We start from the raw sequence: 19,952 nt of genomic DNA, 5'->3' as shown, positions 1-19,952 counted from the left end.
GCACGGCGTTCGTTTTACTTGTTTACGTCGAAAAATGTGGCCGCGCATTCCCGCGACACTCCCAAGCGATGCGAAAAAAATGTCGGCTACTTCGCGCGGTTTCCATCAGCTCCGATACCATAAATTCCCATCGATCGATTCACGTTTTGCGGTGCGTATTCGATAATTCAAGAAAACGTCATAAAATTTCAAACGTTCGGCGCGGATTCTTTCGTCGCCCAAGCACATCGACCGTAACCATATTTATCGCGTCCGCCCCCCCACCCTCTTGGACCTCTTCCTCATCCGCCTTACCAGGATTCTTCACAATAATCAACCATAAATGTTATTTCGTACCAATACGAGAATAGAAACACGAAACTGTATATAATAATAATAATAATACACATGCGCTAGATCTAAAGTCTGACAAACCTAAACTATTTGTTTTTGGCAAAAAGAAGGACAACGAAACATAGAAAATTAGTTCTAATATTAAGATTTCCTATCAAAAAGCTCAGCTCTGTGATTTTGCGCACGGCATTAGCATCCTACTAGAGTTTAAGTTTCTCTCAACCAGATTATATTAAAAATAATGTCTTTTTGGTGCTTTCTAATATTAGCCATGCCCATTTTCTTTAGGGTTTCTGAATTAAGCAGTTACGAAGTACTGAATCTTATGGATACAAAATACATGTCGTCGCCTCAAAGTATGTCGGAATGAATATCTTACAAAATTTATTCCACTGGTTAAACATGTCAAATAGAAGATGAATTAATCCTTCATCAGAAGTATCTTGATCTGTGACAACATACGCATTTTACAGTGGCCTTAAATCATGTAGCGAAAGATTTCTAAATCACCGGCGAATGTCATATGAGGTAAATTGAACTTGGTAAATTAGCAAGTGTTAAAAGTTGATTAAGGAAATATCTAAATTCTTAAAAAAGGATTAATCATTCATCAGAGGTTCTCTATCAGGTGCCTGAGGAAAATTGAAAATTAAACAGTAAGGGGACCTAAATTTCAAAAAAAGAATTAGTTGTATCACAGGCTACTGTAATACTTTTTACAAAACTTCTGGATTCCTCCTGCGTCAGTTTTTGCAGGGTCGAACTTGCTAACGTTTCGCCAATCATCCTGTTGCCTTCTTCAGAGCTTGATTTACTCTGTACTTAAGATTGTTAGGTTGTTTATAGATTTCTATTGATTGTCGGATTTTAGTTAGCAGAGGTAAGGAGTTTTAATTGAGTTTTACGGCTCTGTAATCAAGAGAGTTGATAACCTATGATTTTTGGATTAAGGTATCGGTTTGTGTGCCTAGGTTTTCTGTAAACACAATGACCCAATGTTAGGTCTGATTTTCTATTGATAAGAATATCTAATAATGGGAGGTTATTATTAGTTTCTAACTCAATGGTAAAACGTATGTTAGCTATTGGGTTCTCCACTATCAGCAGTTATAGCGAATATATTTATGGAAGCCTTTGAGAAGTAATCTCCGAACACCTTTCATCTAAAACCAAAATTATAGAAACGCCGATGATACTTTTGTTATTTGGTCTCATGGTCTAGAATCCCTAGAAGATTTTCTTAGATATTTAAACTCTTAAACACACTAATATACGTTTTCCCATCGAGCTGGAAACTAATAATAACCGCCCATTCTTAGATATCAATAGAAAATCAGATCTAACATTGGGTCATTGTGTTTACAGAAAACCTACGCACACAGATCTTAATTGCATGGTCAGATCACCATCCGGCTCAAAACTCACCGGCCATCAACTCTCTTGTTTACAGAGCCATGAAACTATCTCAGCACGAGTCAGTGAACCCAGAATTAAAACACTTTACATCTGCTCTTTATAATAATTTCCATATTATAGATATTAAGCATTCCATTACAAAATACTCTTCACCACAACCTTCCAATAGCACTGTGTCCGAAAGTAATCCCACACTTGCAACTGGTGTCCTTCCTTACATTGAAAACATCACTGACCACATATCACAAGTTCTCAAGAAACGTCAAAACCAGATTTGCTACTTGTCCAAAAATCTCTCATCTTTGATCGGTCAAAGGCAAAATTGCATTTGAGATGCCAGGAGTTTGTAGCATTCCAAGCACATGCGGCAAAGAATACATGAAAGAGCCTTAAGTTTAAGACAGGTAAAATTCTTGCATGTAATCAATTCTTCTACCAACGAAAAATCTGAAAGTCTATAGAAATCTATAAACAACCTAAAAATCTTAACCGCGACTGAGGTCTTTACCGAGACGGTGTTTATGCTGCTCATTTAGCTCCGCCAACCTCAAACAATATATAAGCAGGTACAGAGTAAAATGTGAGCCAGGTTCAGTCAAGCTCTGAAGAATCCAACAGGATGATTGATGAATCGTTAGTATGTTCCACTCAGCAAAAACCGACGCAGGAGGAATCCAGAAGTTTTGTAAAAAGAAATTGAACTTGGTAGATCGGTCGGTAGTGAAAATCAAACGAGGAAGGGATCTAAATTGTCATCTATGAATGTCAGATGAAGCACAGTGAACTTTTTGGTTCGAGTGGTACTAAAAATCAAAATATGAATGAATGATTTGTCAGAGGTCCCCTCATTTAGTCATTTAGATGGTTAATAGCAAGAAAAAAAATTAAATCATCCGGGAACTTGAGAGGAGACCTAAATTCGATTGTTAATCAACTCTTGAAGCAGCAATAAAGATGTCGATTTAGAATCATTCTACTAGTTTACCGATGAATATTAAAGATAACGGTCCAAGATAAAAACCCTGCTGAACTCAGTCGGCAAACTACCCTGAATCTATAAGCGAACCTGCACTACGTGGACCAGCATTCTTCGATAATGCTCCGTGTGAGCTCTACCAAGATTTCGCGTCAACAACAAAACAAAACTGTGGGGACGTCAATTATAGCGACTCGGAAAATTTATAATCAGGTGTTGCCGGGAATATTTTATAAGCACCGACGTTTATAGAGCAGATTAAATCGGGAGATTTTTTACAGACATCTCCCGCAAGTCAAAATAAAACATTAATCTCCCGCAATTACGCGTCTATCGCGATTCGTCGTCGCACACATACGTAAGCGAGGACCGTCGCGAACAGCTGATGGGTTATTTTTCATCGCGAGCAGACGAGCGTCACTTACCGCGTTGCCAAATTAGGCTCCGACACTCGCGAAGACTTCAGACGGGCCCCAGAAGGACACCTCGAGGCACCCTCAATCTGAGAGAGCTCCTGGAGAATGGATACTAACCGATTTAAATGTTGTAAATGTCTTATTTTTTTAATAATTTATAAAGGCAATAACCTTACGAACTAAACTAAACTGATCCGAGAATTCTGAATTGAGCACAGGCAAAGCAAAGATTTTGATGGTCCAAGTACTTGCTTGCTAAAAAGAGCTGAAGGGCTTTCTTCTACGACACTCTTCAGGTAGTGTTAAATGTTACAAATGTTTTATTTCTTTAATAATTCACAGTATAAACAGTAACACAAGCAAGAAGATCGACGTAGTAAATGTGAGAACTCATGGGTGCTATAAAGTCACCAGCAACCGTACGAACTAAACTAAATTACCCAACGCAGCAAAGATTCCTAAGGGTTAGGTGCTAGGTGCTTATCAAAAGATGAGAACTCTTCACATTCTAAAGAGAATCTCCAGGTCACCACACCTCGTGGCTGGTCAGTACTAGTCGAGCCAAATTACGATTAAATATTGTAAATATCTTATCTCTTTAATAATTTACAGTAATGCAAGAAAGTGACGAAAAACAACAGAATTATCTTAATTAATATCGTTGCTATAAAAGCACCAGACCAACCAAAGGTTTCGTCGGTCCCGGTGCTGGGTGCTTGCCAAAAGGAGATGAAAAGATTTCTCATTCTTAAGATACAGGTGTGGTGGTCCTGGATAATCGACTTAAATTACAATTAAATGTTGCAAATATTTAATGACAGCAATCGATACGTCAATAATAAACCAACTGTACCACAAATAACACAATGAAATTGATAATATGACCCAGCGTTGTAATAATAGCATCATCAAGTTTCCGCGCTGAACCACAGATTATTCTGAACTAAGACCAAGCCAAGCAAGGTTATGTGGGGGTTCTATAAACATCTTTCAGTTCTGGAGATGCTGGTTGAAATGTTCTGTTTAACTGTTGACAATATTTTTAACATTCTGCTCTTTTGTGGCATCCTTTGTTGTTGCAAATATGATCTGTTTTGCCAGTGTGTTTTGTTTTTTTATCTGGCTGCGTCGCCTCAATGTCAGGTTTGATATGCAGTGATTTAGTATTTACTAAAATATTCTCGGTCAGTGGCATTATATAAGCTAGGGGGGTTAAATGAGCAGGTCATGTAGTCAAATCAGAATGTATAATTGTCGGAAAAGTATGCAGAGGTAGACCAAGACACTGATGGGAAGATGATACAGAAAGAGGTGCCAACATGATCGAGACAGGGTACCAATAAGTCTGTGATAAACGAAATCAAAAAGCGTCTTACCAGACATAGACTTATTAAAAAATGGCAAATTTTATACCTAGACACAGATGAGATATTTTGACTTAGTTCATCCCAACCAATCCGAAAGAGTGAAAGGAATGATTGGAAAGGATTGTGATACATTTGCGTATTTCAATTGCCCGCATTGGTTAACATGTAAAAACGTCTGAATACCAAATCCTGACGGTCTGGTGCTCTTTCAACTTGTTTTGGTCGTCTTGGTGACCTTCGCAGACGGTCGCATCAGACGAGACAACGCGGAATCATCGTGCACTACGCGAAATATTATTTTCGTCTGCACTTGCATCACTAGACGAAATAAAAGTTAAATCCGGGCGGATTCTTGGCAATTGCACTTACGAAACGCCAAATAGATTTATTTGTTAAATTAATATAACGAGTATGATTTAGACGGGAGGCAGGTCCACATCGCTTCGGGAGATTCGAAATAGAATCCATTTTTCTTTACCATGGTGTATTTTCGTACAGGAGGAGATGGGTGGTTCTAAGCTCCGCCGTCAATGTGCGTTCTTCGCTCGCCTTTTAATGTTACGCTTTCTTCGAAAAATATCGGTTTCACGAATATGACCAATTGTGAAAAAAAGTGGTAGATTTTGTTACTCTCTTTGCTAATACTGAAAATTGCTCCGGATTCATTTTCTGATACACCAAAAATTAGTCTTTTCTATTATTAAGCACCAAGTTCCATCCAAATGATGAAAGAAACCGACTTGCCTGTTTCTCTCAGAACTACAGAGGCTCATAGCTTTTTTTCTTTCTCCATCAGCATTAAACCCAGTTACACACACAGACTAGAACCAGTTCACATTTCAGGCTTCGTTCTCCTACCATTCAGTTCGAGCGATACATAAAGTCTTTCAGAAGAAATATATTTTTGGCTGCTTTGTAAAAATGAACTTGCTCCTTCCTCGATCATTCTGTTATCTACGCTTTTTTTTCTTGATTTTTGGTCTTGTCTTTGGTTTTAAGTATTGCATTTATTTATTATTTATTAAGTGCATTAATTTCATTTATTCCCTCTTTCTTGTAATTTTATGTTTCATCTAGGAAAATAAACATTTATTATTATTATTAATACATTAAAAAAAAATTGACAATAAATCTTAATCAAATAATATTATCGATATTGATGTGTATAGGCAAGTTAGTATCGTTCTGCAATACAATAAAATTAAACTGCGAGTTCTTCGTACCTTAACAGCAACTGTAAATCCATTCGCGTGTTGTGTTAATCCTCCGGTGTTATTAACTGAGATTTAATTAGATTACTTGTGTTTTTAAATGCGCGAGCAAAGATCGTTTAATTTTGTTCGTATTGTGTCTGTTATCTAGATGTTAAAGCCAAACTAATCAGAAATGCTATCTCTACATTGATTAAGTAATTTATTATGTAAATGTAAAGTTTTTTATCCATTTCACGTACTAATTGATTGAAGTCGTTTTGTAAACAAAATAGTCGCAGCCATGAACCAGATAAATAAATAACGAATAATGTTTCCCAACTCATTTGTTCGAATTGACGTGGGGCTCGAATTTTCCAAATATTTGGCAACATTGTGACGTTTGATCGAACGATCCGACAAATCGAAATTCCGCAACATGGCCGAGTCCAAAAAAATAACTCACGTATTTCAAAAACAAATTTGCCTAACTTTTAAAGGTCGTTTTAACTTATTTAGTATATACAAGTTGCATTCCATAATAAGTTTTTGTCTGCCTTGGATGAGGTCCCGTTTGCTGCGCGTGGTTAGCTCAGCATACCAATCAGATTTTTTCCTGCATTATTAATAACTGTTTTGCAGCAAAAATAAAAGAATTTTTGAAAAAAGAGATAAACAGATTCCTAATAACTATCGGTTTTTATCTTTACTCTAATCTGTTTCGAAAATTTATGAAAAGCAAAAAAATTAGGGAGAGATAGGCACTCGAGAATATCGAGAATTTGAGAATAGGCAGAAGTCAGATTCTGGAATGGTTTGAAGTCTGGAAGTCCCGGAGGGCTCCATATTGGTCCCACTGTTGTTCTTCCTGTACGAAATTACTTCCTTGAGGGTGCCACAGGGGACCTAGTTGCCTAGTTTTTAAGAAGAAATCACTGAGTGACGAAGTCTAGCTAGCAGTTGCTACTCTCATTCCACCACAAATCAGCCATGGTGAAAACTTCCGGATTCAAAGTTGGGATAATCAAAATGAAGACATTAATATACAAAATGACTGAATATAATTAATAAATAAATAAACATAATGAATAATAAATAAATAATATATAACCAGAAAGAAAAATAGCTCTCCCCATCGAGATGGTTCCAAAAACGTCGACACACATCCACTTATATTTGAATTGGTTATGTTGTACTTTGAATTATTCAGGAATTGGGTTGTAAAGTTTAAATGCACTGAGTAAAACGTCTTTGAAACGTAGCTGCTTTGTGGTGAGACAAAGTAATTTTTATGACGTATATTTTTTGAATTTAAATCTTCTTATGCGAACCTGGTGCCTGACACATTTATATGGACAAATGAAATGAAGAAATGCATATTATCACGAAACAACACACGAAGGAACTAAAAAAAGACTAAAGAAGTTACAGCTGTTAAATGTGTATAAGTGTTAATGGCTTTAAGATTTATCAAAAATAATAGAATCGTCTTCTTGATTCTGTAGTTTTATATGTATAACAGTCACATTTGGTTATGCAATATTAATAACTTTTTTCAACAATATTAAAATAATCTTTGCAAAAAGAGGTGAACAGAGTCCTAACAACTATCGAGCTGTGTCGCTGCTTCCAGTATCTATAATTTGATACACTGTATAAATGATGCCTTGTAATCTAAGCTGACTTAACCCGAAATACAAGGCTTCGTACGGAAGCTGTTTTGCGGTTAGAGAAAACTTTTCTGGGATCAGGAGTTACTCAAGATTCTCTTCCATTCTAAAATATGTTCAAGGTCGTACCAGTTTCTTTTGAACCGGAAGATCGAGTCGTGACAAAGCGACGACCGATAAACTCTCCGGTTTAAGCGACGACACTGTTTTGGAACTCTGTCCTGCCTAATGATGCAAACGGCGGTGTTTTTCAACCGAATATAATTAGACGCGTACGCGTTCGTGGAAATCGCAATTACGAACGTAAATATACCCTAACGTACGTCTAGCGGTTACGTGTGCGCACAAGGTCGATCGGCGCCCCTTCGCGAAAATATCACGCGGATTCAGATGCGGCTCTCGCGCCGGCCGATCCCGTCATGTGGCTGAAGTTAGATTTGGATTTGGATTCTCATTTTCAAATATTACAGTGGACCAGTTCGTTATTTATTTTAATTAAAAAAACCTAAGTTGGTAAACCTAAGTAAGTACGGAAATATTGTAAGGGAACTTTCAAGTAATCCCTTTTCCGCTCGCATCATCCCAAAAAATAATTTGATTACGATGTCCACAGATTCAACCAGACCATTAAAGAGCCAGTTAATGTATGATGTATTACTCAACGACCTTGAAACCGTGAGGAATATATGAAACTACCCCCAATTATGAAATACTCAACAGTTCGTCATATTTATTTCGCAATTTCAAAAAAATCTGACGTCCCAGATATTGAATTACCAACCACCTCGAAACGGTCGGAAGATATAAAACTAGCCCCAGTAATGAGATACCTTTAAATTCGTTTTATTTACTTCACAATCGCAAAAAAATCTGACGTGCCAGATAATCAGTTAGATTATTTAAGAGCCACATGGGAGAGCTTCAAAATGATGTATTACTCAACCATCTCGAAACGGTGGGGAAGATGTAAAACCGACGTTGTCCCAGATATTGAATTAGACCCTTAAAGGGCCACCGAGGGAAGCTTCAAAATATTCAACCACCTCGAAACGGTGGACGGAAAACTATCCCCAATAATGAGATACCCTAAAATTGTTTTATTTATTTCGCAATCGCAAAAAAATCTGACGTGGCAGATAATCAGTTAGACCATTAAAGAGCCAATTGTATTACTCAACCACCTCGAAACTTTGGGGAAGATGTAAAACTATTATGAAATACCCAAAAGTTCGTTATATTTTTTTAGCAATCTCAAAAAAATCAGACGTTGTCCCAGGTATTGATAGAGCTTCAAATTGATGTATTACTCAACATCCTCGAAACGGTCGGGAAGATATAAAACTAAATTCAGTAATGAAATAACCAAAAGTTCGATATATTTATTTCTCAATCGGTAAGTGGTTCTTCAATGGTCTAATTCAATATCTGGGACAATGTCAGTTTTATATCTTCCCCACCATTTCGATGTGGTTGAGCAATACATCATTCTTAAGCTCTCCTAAGGGGCCCTTTAATGGTCTAATTCCACATCTGGAACTTCAGATTTTTTTGAGATTTCGAAATAAATATAACGAATATTTAGGTATTTCATTATTAAGGTAGGTAGGTATATCTTCCCGACCGTTTCGAGGTGCTTGAGTAATACATCATTTTGAAGCTTACCTAAGTGGCTCTTTAATGGTCAGGTTAAATCTCTGGGACGTCATATTTTTTTCGAGATTGCAAAATAGAAATTAAATTGCTTTTTGACTTTTTAACTTAAATGCCGTTTACCGCACTTGTTGCATAATATACTATTGTGAACGTTGGTACATCTGCCCCAACATGGTATTCCATATCTCACAACACACACATACACCCATCCTGCTATTCTTACGAGCTATATTAGCTTATAAAACACCAGCTTAAATTAAAAGTAGTACATACTACATTATAAAATAATAACATTGTTTAAAAAGGTCAATACATGTACAAAACAGTAGAAGAAAACATATTTTCCCACAGAATGAACCAATTCTATATGGTTTTTGGGAGTTCCCTTACAATATTCCCGTGCTTACTTACCCAGCATGTCCACAGGAATATATTTTGTTTAATTAAAATAAGTAACGAACTGGTCCACTGTACTATTTACAAGTCCGAATCCAAATCCAAATCTAACTTCAGCCACATGATCCCGTCTTGCTGTTCCTTTTTTGCGTTAAACATCTCGGAACGTTTAATGAGGAACGACTTGTTTCTCCAGCAATTAATAAGAGGCGGAAATTTAATTAAAACCGCAATAATAAATTGCTAATTACTCATCCTGTGATATAATTATCTCGCGTACGCTGGGCTCGGTTTTGTTTTTGTGGTGCGCAATTTAGTGTTTTTTTTTCGCGATCGTTTTCAAGCCTCATTTCGTTCGTTGCGTTTGGTCGTCCACTTAGCTCTTCGTTCTGAATATTCTGATGCCAGAAGCGAGTAGTGTAGCCATTGGTTAGTTGGTTTCGTTTGGAACAGTGGTCGATAAGGTCGAGCTTTAAATATTATTCACACTCTCAGTTTGAGATAAAGTTTCCCTAAATCTAAATCTGTCTTATACACTCATTAAGCTTGGGAGGATGCGCAACTGAAAATTTTAGATTATTTCGCCGAAGTTTTCTCATTTCTCGTAAACTCCCTTAAGAAAATTTGCTGATCTTGACTACTAGCTATATTTAAATGTCATTACTCAGTTTATTTCATTCGTAGCTTGCTCATCCCTGACAGCAACGTCTTAAAGTGTCTTTTGCTGCTCTGATGTTGAAACAAGTTTATTTACGTACCAAGTTTGAGAAAACTGCACTGCAGTTGTCAAGAAATGTCCTCAATAATAACTATATTAGAATTATTCACAGACATGTTCCCATTATTAATCCCTCACTGTTGAAGCAAGATTCTAGAGGGTACTGTAGTTCCCTTGTAGTGTGTTTAGTGACACTTCGACTTTTTGTATAAAATTTGAGAGGAAGCGTCACTAGCACGCATCGCTCCGGTATTCTTTTATCTCAATATGTAAAGTTGAATGTCAAAATGTTTAAGTAAATCTTTTATGAAATTCCGTTGTCTCGACATTAGAGTTCCTGGTTTGTCATTCGATGACTCCACTTTCTGGGACAGCTTGCTGCCCATTAAGTCACTATGTCCTCTTCCTCTTGCCAGAATCTGCGTTCTCTTTTTCTTTCACTCAGTACTCCTACTTATTAATGTTAACGATTCCTTAACTTCCACAGCTTCGGTAGTGATCTGGCTCGTTCCCTCTGGGTTCCTTACTCTGAGCAGATGAAAAAGCACTTTCGATAGGCCTTCACATTGGCATAACACTTGTGTGACCCTTTCCTCCCTGTCTTGACAGAATCTGCACCCCCACTCCCAATAGCCTTCATTTTGTACCTTATGAGGAAGTATGATCTATCTTTGTCCTGTAACATATCTCTATTTTTGATGGCTGGTTTTGCACTGGTCAGCTTCACTTTATTCTGAATGTTTTGCGTCATTTTTTCTCTTGCACAGTGTTCTAGTGGAGCGGTCTTTGCTTTGCATGGAGTAAAAATTTTCATTTTCATTCGGATTATTTCCGGCCTTCGTGGTGGACAACTTTTTCAGTCTTCTGCGGTGGTTTCCCTATTGGTGGGATTCTTTTTCTTGACGATCTAGAAAATAAGCTTATGGTCCCCACGAGAACTCTCCTAACAATTTTCCTCCCGCTATCGCCTTTCGCATTTCGTTATAATGACATCATAAGCCGTCCTTTCGTCGGCAACGGTGCATTATCCGTGGTCTTTATTACTTACCAAGACATCTGAAGAGCGAATTGAGTTCGGAATGGCCGGGCGTATCTCACCGAGCGGATCTAAAAATCATAACGATAGAGATTCCCCGCGAGCCGACCGACATTCTCCCGCTGCAAGAACGCACATAAAGATTGTTCTACGTCTGTGAACGGCAACGCGAGATTGTTTGCCGTGTTTCTCTAATTAGCGACAAGAAGCCTATTGTTAACGTATTGGTCTTACTATTTGTACCGCTGATATCAGTTATTTTGGTCGGCGTCGCCACGAGTTGTCGCCCGTAGACTGTCCTCTGGTGCCACGGATATAAAATGATTATTGAAGTGGACTAAATCCAATAATACGTTAAGTTAAAATATTCGTCCATTCCAAACACACGAAATCAAATCGTTAATTGTTAATCTATACGATTTTTGCATAGTTGGTGTTCGTATGTGTGTTTTGTGATGCCATTTTAGTCGAAACATTTTACCCACTCTTTAATTAAATTTATGTTTCGACATTATGATAATGTAGTCCGTATGTCCATTAGTACTATTCTCGAGTGTAACTGGTGCTTTTTAATAGTATATTATGCAAAAAGTGCGGTAAACGGCTTTTGACACTAGCGGAGCGCAGCGGAACGAGTGTTTAATAAACGAGTGACCTAAAAAGTTTACAGAACGTGTTGCATACTATACTTTTTCTGCGATCGTTAGTTTTTGGGTATATGACCGGGTATGACCGTCAGAATTGACAAACGTCAAAATTCAACCCGGGGGAAACATCTCCGAAAACATCCGATTGCTCCCAAATCCGTGCGGTAAAATCCCGGAAATGTCCGAAGTGACTCGAATTCATGGGAAAGAAAACTGACGTGGTAAAGTGACGCTTCCCGCACGCTAGATCGGTGTGTAATTAGATATTTTACAGACGGGAGTAGAAAAAATGTTTTCTTTTACTGTTTTGTACATCTATTGACATTTTTAAACAATATTATTGTTATATAATGTACTAGTTCTAATTTAACCTGGTGTCTTATAAGCTAATATTTACCATAGGTTTGGATAATCAGAATAGTAGGTGTGTGTGTGTGTGTGTGTGTTTGTGTGTGTATGTGTGTGTGAGATATGGAATATTATGTTGAGGCAGATGTGCCAATGTTCACAAAATATTTTTCAAGTAAATATATTGAAAGTGTCCTGACAGACTTCATGTAGAAATTAGTTGTACTAGAAACCTTGTACTAGTTCAACTGACAAAAATGCGTTACCTGCAACCCTATCGTTTGTAAATGTGCAACTCTTTGCCATATAAATTTAAAGTAAAAACTTTCCTTATTTAAAAAATCGGCAATTTAAGACAATTCCTAAAATTTGTATTTGTGATGATAGTGTGAAAAGTTTTTCTTTTATTAGGTTTTATATTTTTAGATATTAGATTGTACGCTTTAAGACGTCAGGTTCGTTACCCACGCCAGTCACATTTTCGGTACTTTCGGTATACATCAAACTCGTGATTAAAGTATCATTTATCAAACTTGTTGCTTAAGTGGGAAAGTCCGAGAGACATTTTTTAATCAGAATTAATCCGACTTTCACTCTTTTTGTCTAAACCAGTGGCGTGCAGCTTTTCTTGTCCAATGTATCAACGATTGATAAACAACTAAGTAAGGGAAAGTTTAAACACCTTGTATACAAAAATCGAAGCTTTTTCATATTGAGAGATTATAATTCATTTATCAGTACGCAGATGGCGCACCAAGAATCGCTAGTAAACTAACCAAAACTATACTTTTGGGTTAGTTTTGGTTAGTTTAGGCTAGTAAACTAACCAAAACTACACTTTCGGGTTACGAAACAAAATTTAATTGAATGGAATAGCTTTGCTGTCTTCAACGGAGTTTCTGTAAGTAAATTTTGGAATTAGACCGTAATTTTTCTCAAAATTGCGTTTTGTTTCAGGCCGTCCTGTCGTCGTCCGAACCGCCGAAGACAACCAGTCATATCGGAGAGGTAAGGATCGCCGATACGTTTTTTTCTTCAATTTCGAAGCCCGAGATCAAAGCGACGCGCTCGGGTACCCAAAAAAAAAAACGCCCGCCCAAACGAAAATACCCGCAAGATTGACACTCGGCAATTGGAAAGACGGCCGTGCCTTTTTAACCGTTCGAGCGTTTATAAATAGCGACAGCGGGTTCGAAAATAAGTTATCGCCGAAATGACGAATTGCGGGTGGTATTTCTGGACTTGTGGGTGGAATGTTTTGACACGTTTTTTCCGAAAATATGTACTTGCGTTGCGCAACCCTCGATCCGGACGAATCTTGCGTACACGCTTAAAATGGGCTTTGGATTTTACTAAAGGTACTGCCCACTGGTCCCCATCTGTGTCTATGTAAACAACAAACCGTTTCATCTTTTTTTCTTGCTTGGAAAATGTAGGAGGAAGGAAAAACTTGAAAATGAGATACCTGCTAAATAGGTTTCTCAGATAACCTGATGTCTTTTTCATCGTCGAACTTTCGAATGTCTTTGAAGAATTGCATAACCTTCTCTTGTCTCTTTCGCTTTTCATGAAGAACATGTACCCCGAACTTTCTCGTGATAGATTCAACTAATAATCCTTATCAGCTTTTCCATTGGTTGTGTCGTTTTTGGGGTTAGTTCGCGATTGTGACGTCTGACAGACGTCAACTCGAGGTCCACAGCGCTAACGGCAACGTCGTCGGGACGTAAATCCGGCAACTTGGTATACGGCGCGTCAGTCGACGGCAGCACATACATCTTTGATTGTTTCTTAACGTCTCGTGCACGCGATACACCTGTCTGTGCTTGATTGACTGGGTGGTTCAATAACTGGATCATACTCGTACATTTTCATGAACCGCCACACCGGTTAATGGCCAGCGCGCGATGTTTTATGTATGAAAATGGCCGCTCGCGATATGGATGGATATATATTTTGTGTAAACAATACTGCGCGGGTATAATTCTTCAATTAAACGACATCGAAATGTGAGAGATCGATCCGAATATTCGTCTCGATATCTGGGGGTCATATTGGGGGCGCGACTTTTATATCGAACTATGCCAGTGCCGCTGCGGTCACATGGATTTTGTGACAAAAATTTTATTTAGGATGAGACGGGTGGTAACGGGTATCGTTTTCTTTGTCATAGAGGTTACAGGGAAATCCACAGATATGATGGACGGTACAAAGAGATCTGTTTTAATGTGTGTCAGAGTCAAAAGACTGTGTGTAAGAGAGGTTTCGTTTCGTCAGTTCAGAAAATATATATAATATCCTTCCTGCGCAGTTAAAAAAGATCGTTATGAAACGTCAAAATTCAAACCGTGGGTAATATTTCCGAAAACATCCGTTGCTCCCAAACCCGTACAGCCCACCATATTTCCAAAACCAATGGATAAGATGTCAGAAATCAGAATAAAGAATTATGGGAATATAAAATAACATACAAAAAATATCGGCTTGTCACAATTTAATATTTTCAAAATTTTTTGACACGTCCTACCAACACTTAGTAAATTTCAATAAAAATTGGGAATCCGTCGCATTGGCATTTTTTTATATTTCTTATTGGCAACCCTGTAGATAGGCTGTAAGAGTACATACGGCCAGTTTTTGCCCAATATATATTTATAAATATTAAGAACGACTTGAACATTATGAATTTCTGTTTTCTATTTCTATTTAGTCATCTGCCTTATAAAGTTTTCAAGTCGGGTTAGGTTAGGATGTTGCAATAAAGTCTTTGCCAATACTTTACTATTACTATTAAATAGAAAATAAAGTATTTTAATATTCATTATCTCTTTTTTTAGTCATAAAAATAAACAGAAAATTTTAATTTTTTCCCGTTTTTAAAAAATAAATAATAATTTATAACATTTAGTGTTCATGTTTTGGTAAATGCGTTTCCATTTTAAATATATTTTTAAATAGTTCTGTTAGGAAAACTTGGGAAAGCTTTTAAATTTCTTAAGAAGTTTATGGATTATTACAAATTTTATTATATACACATTACCACTTTTATATAAATTCGCAAAATACAAGAATTACTAGCTGTCTTTTTCTATGGCCGTTGCCATTCCAATTTAGATGGACTTGATGGTTTATGATTTTATTGAGTCTGCAAACGTTATATTTGTCCAATACCGGAGATGCAATAATTTTATTGATTTTAGGTTAGGAATCTTCCCGTGTATTAACAAACTTCTTACGAAATACGCGTAACCGATACCGTAAATATTGGATTAGCCGTGGCTCTTTTTTTGGGTCAGATTTTCAATGGCGAGAGGCCTTGGGCAGAGAAACTCGGAAGAGTCGACCACATATAATATCTGGTTTCGATGGACTGCTGTCGTGGCCCGGGGGCCCACAGTCCGAACGGTTATTGTCGCGGCGTATGTGTGACATGGTTTATTGTTGTTGTTTTTACGAGTCGACAAACTATTACGAAGACGTTCCCTTGATTCGCCGCATATGGCGACAGGTTTGGCAGCCGAATGGCCCAAATGTTCGGCACCGAAGCGACCGACAACCTCGGCGAGCCGTTACGACCGTGCCGATAGTTTTGGCGACTGCATTTTAATTTTTCATCGTTCCCGATCCTCTTTATAAACGAAGAATGCGAAGGATTTAATTTTGGAATGGACGGGCATCAGAGGAAAATATTGCATTTGTTTTTTTTATAAACTAATTAAAACTTAAACTCAAAACTATGAATCAATTTTACTATTTACAAAACTTCTACGTCTGTTGTTTGTAAATCAACCTCACTGATGTTTCGCCAATCATCAGGTTGACTACTTTCCAGACGTTTCAGTTAACTAGCAGGTGAAGATTTGTAAATAGTATTACAGTAGCCCGTGGACGTTTCTTTGAAAAATTTTAATTTTATTTATTTTGATCTATCAAGTAAAATGAAGACACACTTTGTGATGTCTGAACAAAATTTGTGCACAGCGTTGTTGTTCCCATTTCCCTTTTTTTCCTCTCTCTTTACCTTAATAAACATCGTAGATTTGTAAGAGCTGTAGTAGGTTGATATTAGTTCTTTCTTTTGCAAAGCAGTACGTGGTGTAAATAAACGCCTCCAGGGGTCCTATGTTTGTTCTAAATATAGACGCTGAAAGCTGTAAAATTATTCATTCATGTATTATCTTTTATTATAATTAATGTTTTATTATAATTTCAACGGGTACGATGCACAGTTGGTAAAAAAAACTGTTTCAGTTTCTACGGCATAAGTCAAAACGTCATGCAAACGGAGGTTACGTTTGCTTTACGCTTGGTCTTAAATTTCAAGAAAATGTTTCTGAAATAAAGATATGCATGACATAAACACTTATAACTCGTTTATTAAACACTCTCTCCGTGACCTAAATGCCGTTTACCACACTTGTTGCATAATGTACTATTTCAAATAACTTCTGTCAGATCACTAATGCTAACTGCTGCAACAAAATTGCGTCAAACGAGAAGCATCCACAGATATCCGCAAATGTTTACTTTGTTTAATTTGATCTGTGTAAAACAGAATTGAAATAAATTCACATTTGTAAGAATTACTTGTTTAGTAAAAGCAAGTTGGTTCTTACAAAAAAAAGTATTTACTTGTATATTTTCCGACTTTTTAAAAATACGAATTTAAAGTTTTATTTCCTTGAGAAGAGAAGAAAAAGAACAAAATTACAATAATTACAGCGCAAACACTCGTTGGTCGTTGGTTGTAGCAGTTATCTTTACATCTTTCTTAAGATTCTGGTGTGGTGCCGCGTCTTTCTTGATGTTTCTCTTTTTATTTCATCAGATGTTTTACTATCCCAGTTTCCTTAAATTTGCACATTTTTCCTATGTCCCTATGTTACTGCAATCCTTCTAGTTATGGTTAGTCCGCTTTGGCAACACGCAACATGCTTTTTAAATTCCCTTTTTAGACATTTAAAATCAAATATCCATTTCCCGGTCTTCATTTTCTGGATACCGCCTAAAATAAGTCATTCCTGTAAACAATAAAGAGCCCCCCTAAACCCGAAGAACGCCGTTCCCTTAGAGCCGACCTCTCTAACCTTTTAACGGTGTAATCGATATTCCAGGGGCCTTATAATTGCACGGCATAGAAAAAAAAAAGCCCATTAGGAGTCGGGTTTGATGTATGTGGGTGAGCCCGGTCGAAGAATGCCCCCCGACTCGTTATACCTAAAATTGCCTTTCAGCTGAGCGGAATGCGGGTCCTAACGTGGCCAATCAAAGACGAACGTTACACCGCGGAGGCGCGCACACACACACACACACACACACACACAGGTAGATGCACCTTGTTGATTGCACCTTTTTCGTTCTTTTTTTTTCTTCCGCCGTTAATTTATATCGTGCTTGTGCGTATACCGGTTAGATCAATTGCCTCCGAGTAGGGAAAAACGCGGTTTACCAGTTCGGGCAATAAAGGCGTAGATTTTATAAATTATCTGTTGGCGTAAGGTGTTCTAAAGTTAAGTTTCGGGGGGGGCCATAAATCAACGGGAGCATCGAACGGCCCCGACAATGGGTGTTGACTTTAGTCTAATTTACGACACACGGGATTACGTCCCCCGGTGTTGTTGGGTAATTATGAGGTCCGCGGGGGCTGCGAGGCTACCAAAAAAATTGACTACCCTCTCGGGGATCGGACGCACCTGTTCGAGATTTTACGACCAGATAGCCGGTGAATAAATAGATACGTCTGTTGGACCGGTCGTTATGATTTAACGTCGTTGTTTGGTGCGGTTTTATTAGCAATTTGTGTCGTTATAACATGTTTGAAAATATAGTCGTTGAAAGGTTAGGAAGTTTCTTGTTAAACTCCTATAGTAGTCTGCCTTCATGTGCGTTCCTATCATCCCTGGAAACCAATACTTCTACTGCTACTGACATCTTCCATCTATCCATCGTCCCAAAAAAATGATCTATGCGACCTTGTACTATCACGCATCTCGTTTACTAGCTGAAAAATAGTTGTACAACTGCGCAACAATTGAGATCTAAGGTTTTCGTTCAGTTTGAATCAAGTTTACTTATTAATTATAATACTTAGGTTTAGATTTGTTTAGATTGATTTCTTGTCACTCAAAATATTTCATGCGTCCTCTTTTTGGTGGACTTTACATCGAGAGAACCCCCAAACTGCTTCATTTCATTCATTAAGCTCAGACATTACATTCTTTCGAATCCGCCGTCTTCTAGGGTCGAAGGTTGGCGGTAAAAATTAGCAAAGCAATTTTGGAAAGCGCTGTCCTAAATATATCAATTGGATAGCAACTATACCAGCGCCTTAGGTCTTTGGGCTCTTAATTCTTCTCCCTATGAACTTTGCCCTCTATAATTCGCTTTTGCTTTCTTTAATGCTGCACAATTTTTTTTTTGTTTTGTATACGTGTCTAGGTATTTCGCTGTTAGTTATTCTTTCCATCCATGACATGCGCAACATAAATTTGCAAAGCATCGACTTGTAAAGAATTTTTCCATATTTGTAAAGGCCCTTCTGACTTGCTCAGTTCTTGACATGTTGAGCTGTGCGAGTATTATGGTGACATTACATTCTTTCGAATCCGCCGTCTTCTAGGGTCGAAGGTTGGCGGTAAAAATTAGCAAAGCAATTTTGGAAAGCGCTGTCCTAAATATATCAATTGGATAGCAACTATACCAGCGCTTTAGGTCTTTGGGCTCTTAACTCTTCTCCCTATGAACTTTCCCCTCTATAATTCGCTTTTGCTTTCTTTAATGCTGCACAATTTTTTTTTGTTTTGTACACGTGTCTAGGTATTTCGCTGTTAGTTATTCTTTCCATCCATGACATGCGCAACATAAATTTGCAAAGCATCGACCTTGTAAAGAATTTTTCCATATTTGTAAAGGCCCTTTTGACTTGCTCAGTTCTTGCCCTAATTTCCGTTCTCGGGTCATTTTGTACCTTGACAATAGCACCTACGTATTTAAACGGTAACATCTGCTCAATGTTTTTCGCTTTTATTCTTAACATGACGTTTATACGTATTTTGCAAACACTTGAGTTCCAGACGAATTTTAATGAAGACCAAAACTTTCGAATATCTATTGTAAGTGGGCTACATTATTTGTCAAGTTAACAGTATCGTCTGCATATCTAATATTGTTGGTTAATCTGAAAGGTTGTCTATTTGAAAGCTGAGGTGGCTTTCTTGCATGTTCTTCGCCATAGGTATTCTAGAATCCCATAGTAGTATCCAAATGTAATAAATTCAAACAACTTGAGCTATGCTCTGGAGATAGTAACCTTAACCGGGGGGGGGGGGGGGATACCTTGCGAACGGTTAGTTCGTTCAACTGGGAAAGATAGTGTGAAATATATTTAAAGAAATAAGGAAAGAAAAAAATTACTATTAAAAAAAAAGGAAAACTGAAAATGGAAAAAGGAAAACCACTGTAACGGAATGGCAAAAGTTGGGTACTACCCCCGAAATAAGCTGTAGGTGTTGATCGGGGTTTACCTGACAGTGTGAGACGTATCAACAAATTGGAATATTGGCAGAAAAGCAAAAATAAGAAGCTCCTGTGGGTGCAAAATGGCGTAGACAACCGGTCAGATAACAATCCAAAAACATCCAAAGGTACTATCAAGATATCGGCACAAAAATCTACTCGAAGAATCTTCGCCGTATATCCCAACTTAGTGACCTGGTATTTTCTACAAAATCACAACCCATTCGAACGGTACGGATTGAAGTTCTCTCACATGCAAAATTAGCCACCA

At 37.6% G+C, this 19,952-nt stretch overlaps 1 protein-coding gene across 2 annotated transcripts in view; it reads left to right on the top strand.

Moving 5' to 3' along the window:
• The window catches only part of LOC132707627 (zinc finger and SCAN domain-containing protein 10), a 98,264-nt gene that overhangs the window by 31,116 nt on the left and 47,196 nt on the right, over positions 1 to 19,952 (top strand). For both annotated transcript variants that reach the window (XM_060679536.1, XM_060679537.1), the window contains exon 2: positions 13,124 to 13,174. The gene's annotated coding sequence lies outside the window, so the exon portion shown is untranslated. The remainder of the gene's footprint in view (positions 1 to 13,123; positions 13,175 to 19,952) is intronic.

Source organism: Cylas formicarius, unplaced genomic scaffold (genome assembly GCF_029955315.1).
Source record: "Cylas formicarius isolate icCylForm1 unplaced genomic scaffold, icCylForm1.1 PGA_scaffold_9__14_contigs__length_23061073, whole genome shotgun sequence".
NCBI lineage: Eukaryota > Metazoa > Arthropoda > Insecta > Coleoptera > Brentidae > Cylas > Cylas formicarius.
The sequence above is the reverse complement of the archived record's forward strand: the minus strand, read 5'-3'. Positions and strand labels throughout refer to the sequence as shown.